At 37.4% G+C, this 14,256-nt stretch overlaps 1 non-coding gene across 1 annotated transcript; it reads right to left on the bottom strand.

Annotated features, from left to right (window-relative positions):
- Positions 1 to 13,673: 13,673 nt before the first annotated feature.
- LOC120596172 (5S ribosomal RNA) lies at positions 13,674 to 13,792 on the bottom strand. Its single transcript, XR_005651103.1, has one exon. It is a non-coding gene; the product is annotated as a 5S ribosomal RNA (ribosomal RNA).
- Between the last annotated feature and the right edge of the window lie 464 nt (positions 13,793 to 14,256).

Raw genomic sequence — 14,256 nt, 5'->3', positions numbered from 1 at the left:
GTATCCTGAAATCCAGGCTTCTTCAGGGAAGAGTATAAGGCAGTGTGTCCTAGTGTGAGAAATGTCCTGTACTACAGCATACTACCATAACATCTAAAATTTATCAAGTACTTACTATATGCTCACTATTATTTAGCATTTTACATATATATTATTGGAATGAATTCTCTTAAAACCATCTGAAAAGGCACTATTTATGTCTCTATTTTGAAGATAAAGATAAGGAAACTGAAACACAAAGAGGTTAAGACATTTGGTTAAGGCTGCCTGTTTAATTTGGAAGGGATGGAGCTAGTGCAATAAAACCATATTTATTATACCCCATAATGCACCCTGATTTCCTATCAGGTGAAACTTTACAAGTTACATATACCCCGTGGTCTTTTGCTGTTCATGGATTGCTTTCACTGTTACACTTTTCAGAGAGGCACTATAGGAGACTGGGTGGAGTGTAAGCTCTGTCATCAGAGATTCCAACTCCAGCTTGACTGTGTATGAGTTATGCAACTTTGGATACATCAGTTGATCTCTAAGCGTTAGATGCCTTAACTAAAAAAATGAATTATATAAGAAAGGTATTTAGCACTTTCTTTTATCAGGCTCTTACTCTGTGCGACACACAGTAAATACCTGATAAATATCAAGTATCATTGTAATTCCCCCATGTACCAGCCACTACTCATGCTAAATAGGCAGTACCCAGACTTTATCAGGGCTGCAAGATATTTCTCCTAAATTCCACTCTTATGGGACCAGTGAGCTATGCTCCAAGGGATTTCCAGCCAAGGTATATCAACATGGGTTTTGTGTCCCAGGTACAAGCTCTCCTATACATGCCTCATTCTTCAGCAAAGTTAAAGGGCCCATTGTATGTCTCAAGTATGCTTTATACTGTCCCCTCTATCCAGAATGCCTCCTTTCTGGGACCTCAATTCTCACCAAAATCCTACTCAGTTCTGCCAGTGAGTATTTTCCTGTTTTCTCCAACTGAATATGAGCTCTTACTTTGGGCACAACAATGCTTTTTTTGTTTCTCTCTGAAGCAATTATCTTTCTCAGTTTTGAATCATGTGAATTTAAGTACATGTTGTATTTCCCCCTTAGACTGTAAGCTCCTGGAGGGCAGAGAGATTGTGGGATTTTGTCATTACTGCAGCATGTTATATATGATAGATACCTCATGCATGGTTGGCTCTGAGACTCATTATAATATTCAGGAGAATGGCTACAACTGACATTCTTACTTTTTATGACCTTAATATGATTGGCTAAAAAGTATACAAATGGTGATCTTTAAAACAAGAGCTAGATGAATTCTAAGTCTTTTGAAAAAAGAGTGCCTTTTACAAAGGGAGGAAAAATAGCATTTGAGAGAGCTTGAGGAATTGAAAAAGACCAAACAACAATCACCTATGATATTATCCGAGCCAAAGTATTTGCATTTTTGCTGCCGGCATTTGTTCTTCATCCATATATGTACATAATTTCAGCTCTAGTTGTAAGGTAATTTTCTATTCTTTTTTCAAATTTGTCATTGTATCAGAAGCTCATACCTATGTTGCTAACTGGTCTTCTTAAGCATCATCTTTATTGGCTGCATGAGTCATAGATCCATGCTGAGATAGAATTGGGCCTAAACTCTATTTATCACTTGACCACTATACAGTAGTCCCCACTTATCTGTGGGGGATATATTCCAAGACTCCCAGTAGATGCCTGAAACTACAGATAGTACTGATATATACTGTACTATTTTTTCCTATACCTACATACCTATGATAAATTTTAATTTATAAAGTATGCACACTAAGAGATTAATAATAATAAAATAGAACAATTGTAAAAATATACTGTAATAAAATTGATATGAATGTGGTATCTCTCTCTTTCAAAATATCTTATTGTCCTCTACTCACCTTTTAACTTAAAGGAAGTACTTCACAGCTTCTCTTTGGCATATCATAATTTCCAGCATCATTACTCTTATGCTTTGGTGCCTTTATTAAGTAAAATAAGGGTTACTTAAACACAAATATGCAATAACGTGGCAGTCAATCTGATAACCAAGATGGCTATTAAGTGACTAATAGGCAGGGAGCAAATACAGCGTGGATACAGTAGACAAAAGGATGGACACCCTCTGGATGGGACAGAGCAGGTCCGTATGAGATTTTTATCACAATACTCAAAGGGGCTCACAATTTAAAACTTAGGAAGTGTTTGTTTCTGTAATATTCCATTTAATATTTTCAAACCACTGTTGACTGTGGCAACTAAAACCATGGAAAGTGAAACTGCAGCTAAGGAGGGACTCCTGTAAGCTTCTGTTTTGACCAGTGGACCACAGTAGCATTTGGGGTTCCTATGGATTAGTGTCATTTTGGAGTAGTTTTAGGAACCCCTGAAAAGTGGATATTTCCATTTCTCCCAATACACAGGCACCTTAGTAAATGACTTCAAGTCCCTTTGGAGGTGGCTTGGAGGAAGATCTACTGTATCTGCGACATTGTTACAGGGTCTTTTCTCAAAAGGCCCCATCTTTCTCTTCAACCAGGAGCTTCAGAACTGGGAACGGATAAGGTCAGGGAATTCTCAGTTGTGAGAACTCAAGTCAGATTTCTATTATATAGATTAAATAATGTTTTGGTAGTCTGGCCATATAGTTAATTCTTAGGATCAACCACTGCCAGAAATTCCTGTGAGTAAAAAATCCTGATTACCTCTCTGGGATCTCATCATCCCCACTGAAATCAGGATCCCATCTCAGTGGCAGCATTTCCCACTATCATCCTTGGCCTACAGAAGGCAGCCACCTGCAGGTATTTAAGTTTGTTGGGTTCCCTCACTAATACATTTCTTAATGCTTTAGTGAAGGGAGTATTTCTTGAACCTTTTCTGGAACCAATAGGGTAAGGAAAGATGCACAGATTACACATTATAAATTGCTCCATTATTCCTATCTCTCTAAGCCTTTAGAATTCTTCTTGAACATTATTCCAGAGGAATTCTGTCAACTGAATATCATTGAATATAGAGTCTTCTTGGGCACAGGTTTCAGCCAACCAAGTAAGCCAATAGTACCACTCTCAGCTGCTCAAGCTAATACATGTGTTTCAGCTAGTTCTTGCTGTATAACAAAACTTAGTGGCTTATGTTTATCATTTATGTTTTTATGATTTTATGGGTTAACAATTTGGACTGGGCTCAGCTGGGGCAACTCATTTTTTACTTTACATGGTATTGGCTGGGCTCACTTATGCATTTGCAGTTAGCTGATAGATTGGCTGGAGAATGCTGGTCTTAGATGAGCTAATTCACACTTCTTGGAGTGAGTTGGTGCTGGCTGTTGGTTGGGCCATGTGTCTCCAGCAGGTTAGTCCATGCTTCTGCAACATGGAATCTGGTCCAAAAACAGCACAAAAGAGGGCAAGCCCTAGTGTGCAAATGCCTTTCAGATTTCTGTTTGCATCACATTTGCTAATGTCTCATTGGCCAAAGCAAGTCAGAGAGACATGCCAAGAATCAATATGGAAAGGTGCTCTACATGAGGCATGATATACGAAGTGGCATGGTTCCCTGGGGGCTATTACTATAACAATCTACCATAGTATTAAGTCCAAAAATCTAGGTATATTATGCCACTTTTCATTGGCAAAGAGTTCAGTTCCTAGTTTAAAGCAAATCAATCCTGGAATCCTTCTGAGAGTCTGTTTCCTAGGACCACTCCTAGTATCAGGTACAGTATCAGCCAGGGTCCAGTAAGGAAAGTAGAGTGGATATGATATTAGCAACTGGTTATAAATATAGTAGAAGGCAGAGCAAAAAGTAGATACCAAAGAGACCCAAATATTAGAAGTGCAGAAAACAGCTACATTTCTGCTGTCTGCTGCTATAGGAGTGACACATTCAGGAACTAGAAACAAGAAGAATTCCCTCACACGTTTCCCATTTACTGAATTTCATAGGAAACTGGCTGGCCAAGGGAGACTGGTAAATGAGGTTTACGAATCCCAGCCCCACCATGACAGAGCAAAGTAGAAGAAGGAAGACTTGGAAATGAGAACAGACATGAATCGAAACTTATATGGATAAATGGAGATGTATTCCTTGAGAGAAGAAAATACAAAAACTATGAATTCAAATTAGATTATAGCACAAGGAACTTTCTTAAACTTGGTGGCATACAACCAGGTATAAAAGGGCTGAATATATATTTGTTAATTAACTGAACGAGAAAATAGTAATTGGGCAACTGCTCTGGCCATGAGCATAGGACAAAATAAATTTATTTAAAAATATATTTTGTAGGCAAAGTTCTATCACTTGTAGCATTTGATTGAAAGTGAAAGAAAACCTGACATATACTGGCTTAAATTTTTTTTAAAAAAAGAATGCATTTGCTTATGTAATTGAACAATCAAAGGTGCAGATGAGTACAGGAGTCTAACAACATTTTCAGAATCCAGGGTCTCTCTATCATCTCTTCACTTTGCTTCCTTTCTGTTAACAGTTTTCAAATAAGGTCTCCCTTTATGACCACAAGATGACTGCAAGTAATTACAAAAGCTTCCATGTTCAAATCCACAAGAAAAAAAAAAGCCAAAGTATTTATTTCAGCATTCTCCCCAAAATCTAGAGATGAACTCTGGACAAGCTTATGTCATGTGCCCTATCCTAAACCAATCACTAGAGCAAAAAGAAAATACATGAGTAATGTCTTAAGTCTGAAGTTCTATTTAGAACATTTGAACTGAAAGTAGGATGTCTAATGGGTCCCCAAAGTAGGAATGGATCATGGAGAGGCAGACACCAGTGTCTACTACCAAAGCCATTTAGTTATTCAGTTAACAATTGATAAGCTCTTATTATCTACAAGGCTCTATGTGAAAGGCTATGAATTCAAGATGGCTAAGTCATTATCTTTATCTTCAAGGAGTTCACAACTAGCCTGAGAAACCAAAAATGAATGTAACCATGGTGTTTGCTGGATGTTGGGACAGATATATAAGCATCAAAATGATATCCTTTGTGCTGAGGTGTTGGAAATGCCCAAATGTATCTGTGGACTTTTCCTGGAATGTATAGCACAAGATATGTATCACTATCATATGAGACACCTGAGGAAAAATACTTCTGAATTTGAGATAAAATGTCACATTTTCAGAAGTCGATCATCCCATCTTTCCTGATGATATACTTCCTACTATCATGGCACATAGATGTGTTAAAAGTGCTAGGAAGGGTTTAGACTATACATTCCTCCTTGTGTTGAGCTCGAAATATTAGATTGCCCATGTCATATTACCAGGAGCCATCATGAGGTTAATTACATTTACCATTATGGCTAACTTTCATACCATGTGCCAGACATCGTTTTAATTGCTTTCCATATATCATCTCATTTAAACATTGCAATTCAATGAAATAGGGACTATTATTGTCTCCATTTTACATGTAAGCAAATTAAGGCCCAGTGAAATTAGATAAATTGCTCATATTACATAGCAGAGCTAGTCAAGATTTTGCAAGGCAGCCATGTAACAAAAAACCAGAGATCTTACATTTGCAACACAGTCAACCTCTCATCATATGGTATTTTTAAATTATATATGTGTTTAGTTTTCTTTAAAAGCCTGTGAGTTTCCTCAGAGCAGGAACTGAATTTTTATTTATGTAATCCCAGAACTCAATACAAGGATTGGCACGTAGAAGATGCTTAATATTGTGGAATTGAATTGAAGGCAATGTGTGTGGAGTCTAGGGAAAGAGGTCAATGTGGAAAAATGTGTTAGTGAATCCCAAGCATGTCCAATGGAGACAGCTCCCTGTCCCTCCAGCCCGTGCATTCCTACCACCCACCAGGTCTACCCCTCGAGTGGCGAAGAATGCATCAGATTCACAAAGCTTGATGACATCAGCAATTAAAATTATTCCAGCCACCATCTCCCCTCTCTGCCTTGCCCTGATTCTATGGTTACTGATAGCCTAATTATAATTTGTCGTCTTATATTGACTTTCCTATGGGAATAGAATGTTCTGAAGCAATTTTGAGCTGCATATTAATGGCAGTTTTTTTATTTCAGTAAAGTGTTTTAGGAGTTTGATTAGCACAATCAGTTTTTAGTCTAATTCTGAGTACACAGAATAAATTTTCTGAACTTTTGAGATAAGATTTTGTTGATGCAAACAAACTGTTTTCCATAAGGGTGCTTGTACTGTTCATCAGCTGCCTCCTATAACATCTTGTCAATAACTGTGTATTCTCAACAGCAGAATCCTCTTAGGAGAAGTAAACTCAAAGAGAGTAGTAGGTTTTCTTCTCAGTTTTGTTTGTTCTATAAAAATAGAATTCCATGTTAAAACAGAACAGTTGCAAAAGTATTGAGGAAGCAACAAATGCCAGAGGAGGAATACAATCAGGCTGTTGGTCAAATCAAGCAGCTTCCCAATGTCTCAGTTCTCTTTGCTTTAAAATTCAAAAAAAATAAAATGCTCAACTTATAGGTAATTTAAATCAAAACAAAACTTAAGTAGCTCTTTTCAATCATTACATTGGCAAAAGCTTTTTAAATTATAACACATAATGCTCCAGAATATGTTGTTAAATTGATAGACTCATAAATTGTTAGTGGTCATATAAATCAGAACATACAATTTTTTGAAGTGTGATTTGTCTATAGGTAAGAGGCTGTATGACTTGCCATATCATCTGTCCAAGTATACTTATGTAAATCAACTCTAAGGAGATAATCCAAAAATACAGAAAAAGCTAAAGACATGGGGTTGGGGGGCGGGGTATTGCAAATAAAAATATGTGATTTTTAAAAAGCTTTGCCATAACATTGAATGAAAAAAGCAAGGTACAAAATCTATATTTGCTTATGTTAATTTTAAGTTTAAAAAAATGCTTATATATGTAGCAAGAACCATGTCAAGGTTCATATTTTTACCCAAAAATACCATTCCAAGGATTTTTCTAAAGGAAATTCATTGACTAAAGTGAAATGTATACTAATATGAAAACATACATTAATTACAGTATTATCCTGATGACCCTAAACTAGAAATAATCTGTCAAACAAAATGGAAGTTAGTCTTAGTGATTCGTGTTTGCATTAGAAACTATCTAGCCATAAAAAAATGACAGTTATAAAGGTTATATAGAAATATAAAATAATTGCTGTCATATAATTTTAAGTGAAAATAATAATTTCAATATATTGAGCACTTACTCTGAGCTCATCACTCTGCCACTCAATATACGGACATGCTCAGAGAAACTGGTGCGAAGGGAGGGTGTTATCCTTATTGTACAGGTGAGAAAATTAAGACAAAGTTGCTTAGTAATTTTCCCAAGTTCACACAGTAGAGCCAGGATTCAAACCTAAGCTAATTGATATCAAAGCCATTTCTCTGTCTCCAACATGCTATAAAAGCCCTAGACGCCTGAGAATAATAAGCAAAGGTGTGTGTGTGTGTGTGTGTGTGTGAGTGTGTGTGTGTGAGAGAGAGAGAGGGGTGGGAATCAGAGTGGGGCAATGATGTGGGTGGTCTTATAGTAATTATTTGCTTTCAGTTACAATGTTAATGCCAAGTAAATGAATGAATGAATGAATGAAATAAGAAGAAAAAAGTGAGAATGGGTCAAAAGGCTAGAAAGAAGTATACTAACATATTAATAGGGTTTTGTTAAAGTGCTGGGGTTGTGTATAATTTCCTTCTCTATTTCCTAAAGTTTTTTGTAATGTATAGCACTTTTGTAGAACACTTATTTTAAGTGCTTGCTTCAGCAGCATATCTACTAAAATTGGAACGATTAACATGACCCTTGCACAGGGATGACCATAAATTCATGAACCATTCTATATTAAAATATGTGTATGTATGTATACACATACACATATGTATGTGTATATATATATGTTGTTTTAAATATTTGTCTTCTGTGATATGGAAACCAGAGCTCTGTAAAGCTTATTGATCAATGAAACACTCTGATGTTTTGAAACAGCAATGGTACTCCTGGCAATACGAGTGTTACCAGGAATATGAATATCTGTCATTTCTTTAAAAACTTTTGGAGATTACTTCCACAGAATGCTTTTTTTTTTTACACATTTGGAAAGAAAATCTAAAAGCTCATGTTCCTTCTTTTTTTTCCTTCCTTCCTCTCCTTTGCTTTCTCATTGTAAAATTAGAGTGGCAGTAACAATCACTGTCTCTATTGATGTGATGAGATTTTCAGCAATTTTTATTTTCTTTATATTCTTCCTGTACTTGAAAAATTTTAAAAAACACATTTAAGATTTTTAATCTGAAAAGTAATATTTAAACAATGTTTTAAATTAAGTGATTTAAGTTTTAAAAAGTTTTTTTAATATTTTAAAATTTTAGAATTTTATTGTCTGTCAGTTGAAAATCAAAAGTCACACAACTACCAAATATAATGGTATTTTGGCAAATTATTATATGCACAACTCATGTTTTTCCACTTACGTCGGGTGCAGAGCTTCACTTGTGTTTTCAAGCGAATCTAAAGAGAAACAAAGGTTTCTAAAGTGAAAGTTCGAAAAAGCACTGAAGTTGCCAGCTTCCTGCCTGCTGAATCAAAGGTCGCCTCCGTCTCTGCATGACTAGACTGCAACAGAGCATATGACACACATGTGATAGGAAGAGCTGCTCGTGTCTTTTCCAAGTAGTGCTCTGGGGAGTGTCCTCAAGAACCACCCTCCTGAAGGCAGAAAATTCAAGGGGTGTTTTTAAAACACAAAAACTTTTCTGAGTGTTCTAAAATGAAGAGAAGGAAAGAACAGTGAGTGCTGGGTGTTGGAATGTGACATTTGAAAGCTGTAGGAGGAAATGCCTGCCTGATAGTCCCTAGCTATAGTGCCCGAAAGTCAAAACAAAAAGTTCAAGCCCAGGCTGACAGAAGCTCTGCTTTTCTGAATGTTCATCACTGAGACTTGTGATGCTGTTGGGCTACCCCAACGGTGTCTCCTCCCTTTCAGGGCTGTCATAGGGAAAGGTCCCCAGGATCTATCAGAGTTTGTCTGGGACTTCAAACCCCCCATTTAGCAGTTTGTGAGATGTTAAGAGAGACATCAGCAGCATTACTCTTCTCTTGACTACAAATATGTATAGTTTCCTCATGTTAAAAAACTCAACTTTTATTTAACCCATCGTCTTTTCAAGCTCAATCTTTTCTTCCAATTGGAAAATCTTTGAAAGCATAATCAATATTATTTCTGTCACATACTCTCTGTTTTGTTTCTTTTACTCTACTGAACTCTCCAAGTCATCCATAACTTTCTGGATCATAACCGAATAGGTTTAAAATTTTTTTAGAATTTTAAAATATCACTTTTCTCCAATATCACTCTGCAGCAGGTGACGGTGTTGTCTGTATTAGATATGCTCCTCCTTGAGGAATTTATAGGGAGCTGGAGAAATACAACAAACAAGAAAAGTTGTACAAAAAACAAGGCCACATACAGTTAAGTATTTGACCAGTGAGAATGGACCACAAGATTCAAAGGAATTCAGAGTGGGTGAGAGCTCTGCCTGGGAGGGAGAAGCACAAGAGAGCAGGGAGGGAATGAGAAGTGCCCTGGGCCTGGAAGGGAGTAGACAAGTATGGGAGCAGGGCTGATATTCCGAAATGTCACCAACCTGCCCAGCAGTAGCACTGGTCGATCAGACTGGACACTAGTCCAAATGCTGGGGAAGCATCCTGGAAGCTCTTTGCTGAGCCTGGAGTGACTCCCGGATTGTTAGAATGTGGGAATATCAGGGTGTCATGGAAGAGGGGCAAGTCTCAGGAGATGGCTAGGGTGGTGGGGCACTCAGGGTGCTTGGGGCAGTGGTTATTTTCTATTCAGTTCTATCCGCCACAATGATGCAGCCACACCAGTGAATATCTGCTGAAAATTAGTCCTGAAGAGGGCAAATGGTATAACAAGAATATTTAAAATTTGCTTTTACATAAAGTATTTCATTTGACCTACTTATCCATTAGTCTATCCGTATTTATCTATCTATTGTCTGTCTAACTGGCCATATATCAGTCTCTCTCTCTATCTCTATATGTATTTGTCTGTTTTTTTTTTGTCCATCCATGAGAGAATGAAAACAGAGGCAAAGTTACAGAAATGAGAATAAAGGTGGCCTTCCTTCATCTTTCATTTAGTCATTCCTCTAACAAACTCAGTGTCCTTGGATGCTGGACACTCAGCTGGGTACTCAATTGGAATTGTCACATGAGAACTAGGTGTCATGTAATAAGCCCTGATGTGTATCCAGGTCTGAAACTGAAAATGACAGCAGAAGGAAACAAGTGAACCAGAATTTGAGTATGGATCTATGTTGGTGTCGGTGGATGTAGGTCCAACAGGGAGGCAAGGGCAGATCAGAAACCCAGGCTCTGCTGAGTCAGGAACTGCTGGGCTAACAGACATTACAAACAGGAGTAAGAAGGAAGCGAATCAAGCCTAAATCAATTGTACTCAACATTAGTAACAAATCATCATCCTTGTTATAATTTAGATTTCTGTGGCAAGTTAAAATTTGCAAAGCATTTTCAAATATCTTGCACTAGTTGATCCTTACTAATAATTTGGTAAAGGGAATAGGGCAAATATTCTCATTTTATAGATAAGGAAACAAACAGGTTTAGAGAAATTAAGCAAATGCCTAACTTGTCCCATCTCCTTTTTAAGTAGCATTACCAGTTTGGTAGCTCAGGAAGATGACATAGGCACAGAATATCTTGATTTTTATCACAGTACATAACAAAGGGTTGCATTTATATGTATGTGAATAAGTTAAAATGGTTCGGAGAAGAGGTCAGGCTGATAAAGCAGCTATTAAAAAATTGTCTTGTTTCTGTTTACCACTCTGTTACTGGTGAGTTGGATGAAGACATAAAAGATGAGCTCATAATATCTGAAGATTAATAAAGCAGGGAGAATAGAGGATAGTCAGATAGATGAGAGTGTTCTAATTTAAAACTCAATGTTGAGTCTCTAGGTCAAAACCATGGAGGTAGAATATAAAGTCTTGCTTTTGGTCCACATACCTAAGATGGAAGAAGCTTGGTTTGTTAAGAGTTAATACACAAAAGGTTCTGGGGACTTAACAAAAAGTAATATGAGTGCTATCATGCTCATAAACTATGAATATACCACAACTACAAATGCAGGTTGAACTGAAATCCAATTGTTAAAACACTAAGGAGAACTTCAGCACCACTGATAGTGGGATATTGTTCAGAACTGGAAACAATCTTGCTGTATCTACGATGTCTAGACCAGCCCGCATGTAGAGTTCTATTCTGGGCTTCACTTGCTAACTGGGACCTTGATAAATGGGAATAGATTTGGAGGGAGGCACCTAAGAGGATGATGGGGGGCTGGAAACCACCATAGACTAGGAATACCTGAAGGACCTGGGTGTATTTCTCCTAGAGAAAAATTATTAAGAGGACGTGAAAGCCAAATTCAATGAGTACACGTTACAGTGAAGCAGACTTTTCCCTAAGAACAGGAGAGAATTCACTAACAACTAGAGCTATTCATCAAAAGTTAATCTCCCTGTTCTTGGAAACAGGAACAGCCTGGAACTGCCATTTTTCGGGATGCTCTAGAAGGTATTATTCCCTTAGGAGGTGGACTTGTAAGGAAGGTCTCCTTCTTATCCAAAGATCCTATGATTTTTCAAACTTGTTGCTTTACTTCTTTCAGGGAAGGCAGAGGGAGTAGAATGAAATGGATCTTGAATTCTCTTCTAGCTCTACCCTTCTATGAAGTGCCTGGTTCCAAAGGGTAGCTTCATTCATATTGCACAGGATATCAGAGACAGGAATCTTTCATCTTCAACTTGACTTTCAAGATCTTATCCAAGAATGAACTATTCTCCACCAAATGTAACAAGTTCTTAAAATTATCAAGTGAGCCAGGTTTCCAAACCTTATTGATATGTTTCCTTGAGAACTGTCAATTTGCCATATTCCTTTCTCAATATTATTATTTTTTCCCTAAACTCTGTTTTTAAACTCAGACATTCTGTTTTTAACACTCTGTATCTAAGAACAGAGTGAGGCTAATGACACAGAACAAGAAACTTGTAAAGTCTTGCCTTTCACATGGTAGATAATGTCAGGGCTGATGTGAAATTCTGGGCTTGGTTTTAAGGCAGTAACCAGGGGTCATATAGCCTCAAAAAGTTTCTTCCAGACAGAATCACTAAATGGTTTGTCTGAGCCTGTTAAGAGGGATGCTGAAAAATCCCTACACTTCTCCCTATGCACACATCTCCCCCGTTTCTCCATCCTTCTGCCTGAACTCTCACCTTTAGAGATAATTTTACTTAAGCTTCAGAGCCTTTTTAGGCAATAAGAAGCTCTTTAGGAGCTATTTGTTTATTAGCTCAACCAGAGCAATATACCGAGACTTAGGAGAAAAGGCCATTTTTAGCAAGATAGGGTCCAGGGGTATCTTTGGAAGGTACAGTCATAGCAAAAGCCACGCTTATCCTTTTTTACTTATTTTACCACTGATTTAGTGCAGAGCACTATGCTAGGGACTAGGGATAGAGAGACAGTAAAACACCATCTCCTGTCGTCAAGTGACTTGAAGATCACAGAAGCCTTCTAACCTTTTACATAGGTGATATTCTATGTGAAAAGAAGAGATGTCACAAGATGACTAAGGTGGGAAAAGCAGCTGGGGTTTGTGTGGGTAGAACAGCCCATGGCAGGGCCTTTACCTTGGTGATGATGTCAACTCCTTTAGTCATTAAGGGGAGTGGCCAGAACCTGCTGGTTTGGTCAGTGATGGGGCAAGAGATGGTGGTATCAAACCAAGGGAGGGAAAAGTGATCTTTTAAGGACTAGAGGGAAGTCAAACAGAACCTCTCAGCCAAATGTCAGGACCTTGAATTTATGCTGTAGGGTTTTATGTTTTCTGGCAGTCATTTACATAATTAAGTAAGAGTCACCTTGGGCAATACTGGTAAGAGTGAAGAGCTAGAATTTCTCAGAAACTTTTTTTTTTTTTTTTTTTTTGAGCCTCAGATAGAGGAAGGCAGAAGAGAGAAGTAGCATGTTGTGGTGGTTCTCAGACTTTTTAGCCCAAAACACCAAAGGATAATTTAACACTCTGCATTAGTAATAATGGCTAACTTCTGCAGATATTCACAACCAGTCAGGGTGCATGGCAGAATATTATGGAGAAGCAAGAAATAGGGAGCAATTTCATAAAGTTTACTGGTTGAGTCTAATATGACCCTTTCTTTGCAGGCCTGGGTTGAAGCCACTGACCAGCTACATAACCATAGGCAGGTCAGCCTCCTTGAGCTGTAGTTTCCTCATCTATAAAATAATTAACCGTACCTGACAGCATTATTGAAGAGATTACAGATAATATAATAAAGTCCCTATCACAGTCAGTAAATAGTCATTTAGCCAGAGCTTAATGAATGATTAGCTGCTAGTATAGTAATTTGTCTTAAAAAACATATATATTGTGAAATAACAGAATCTATTCAGCCAGCCTTCGTGCAGAAGTGAAAATCCTGGGATTTGAAAGAAGTGTGCTCTTAATAGTAAATGTCCTATGTATTGAGGTATACCAGCTTAGGCTGGGGGAAGATATTTTATGAAATCTTTTTTTTTAAAATGCCTACAGCACCTGGTCTTCCTAGGTGGTCTCCCATCCAAGTACTAACCAGGCCCAACCCTGCTTAGCTTCCAAGATCAGATGAGATCGGGCACGTTCAGGGTGGCAAGGCCGTAGACCTTTATGAAATCTTAATTGCTAGAAATAGGAAGTTGGGGTGCAGAGGTAGGAGAAGCTGCTATTTCTAAGCCATAAGATTTTTTTTATAGAAAGAAATTTTTATTCAAAAAATTTTTGTGTGTACATATGTATGTATTGTGTATTATTGAAATAACATCAATTAATAACATTCTATAAGTTTCAGCTATACAACATTGTAATTCAATATCTGTATACGTTATACTATCCTCACCATCAAAAGCCTAGTTTCTGTCAGTCACCATACATTTGACCCCTTTTACCCATTTTGCCCTCCCCCAACCCCCTTTCCCTCTGGTAACCACCATTCTATTGTCTGTATTTATGAGTTTGTTTTTGTTTTGTTTTTTCTTTGTTTTGTTTTATATTTGACGCATGAGTGAAATCATATGGTTTTTGTCATTTCCATCTGATTTATTTCACTTAGCATTATATCCTCAAAGTT

Source organism: Pteropus medius, unplaced genomic scaffold (assembly GCF_902729225.1).
Source record: "Pteropus medius unplaced genomic scaffold, Ma_sr-lr_union100, whole genome shotgun sequence".
In the NCBI taxonomy this organism is placed as follows: domain Eukaryota; kingdom Metazoa; phylum Chordata; class Mammalia; order Chiroptera; family Pteropodidae; genus Pteropus; species Pteropus medius.
The sequence above is the reverse complement of the archived record's forward strand: the minus strand, read 5'-3'. Positions and strand labels throughout refer to the sequence as shown.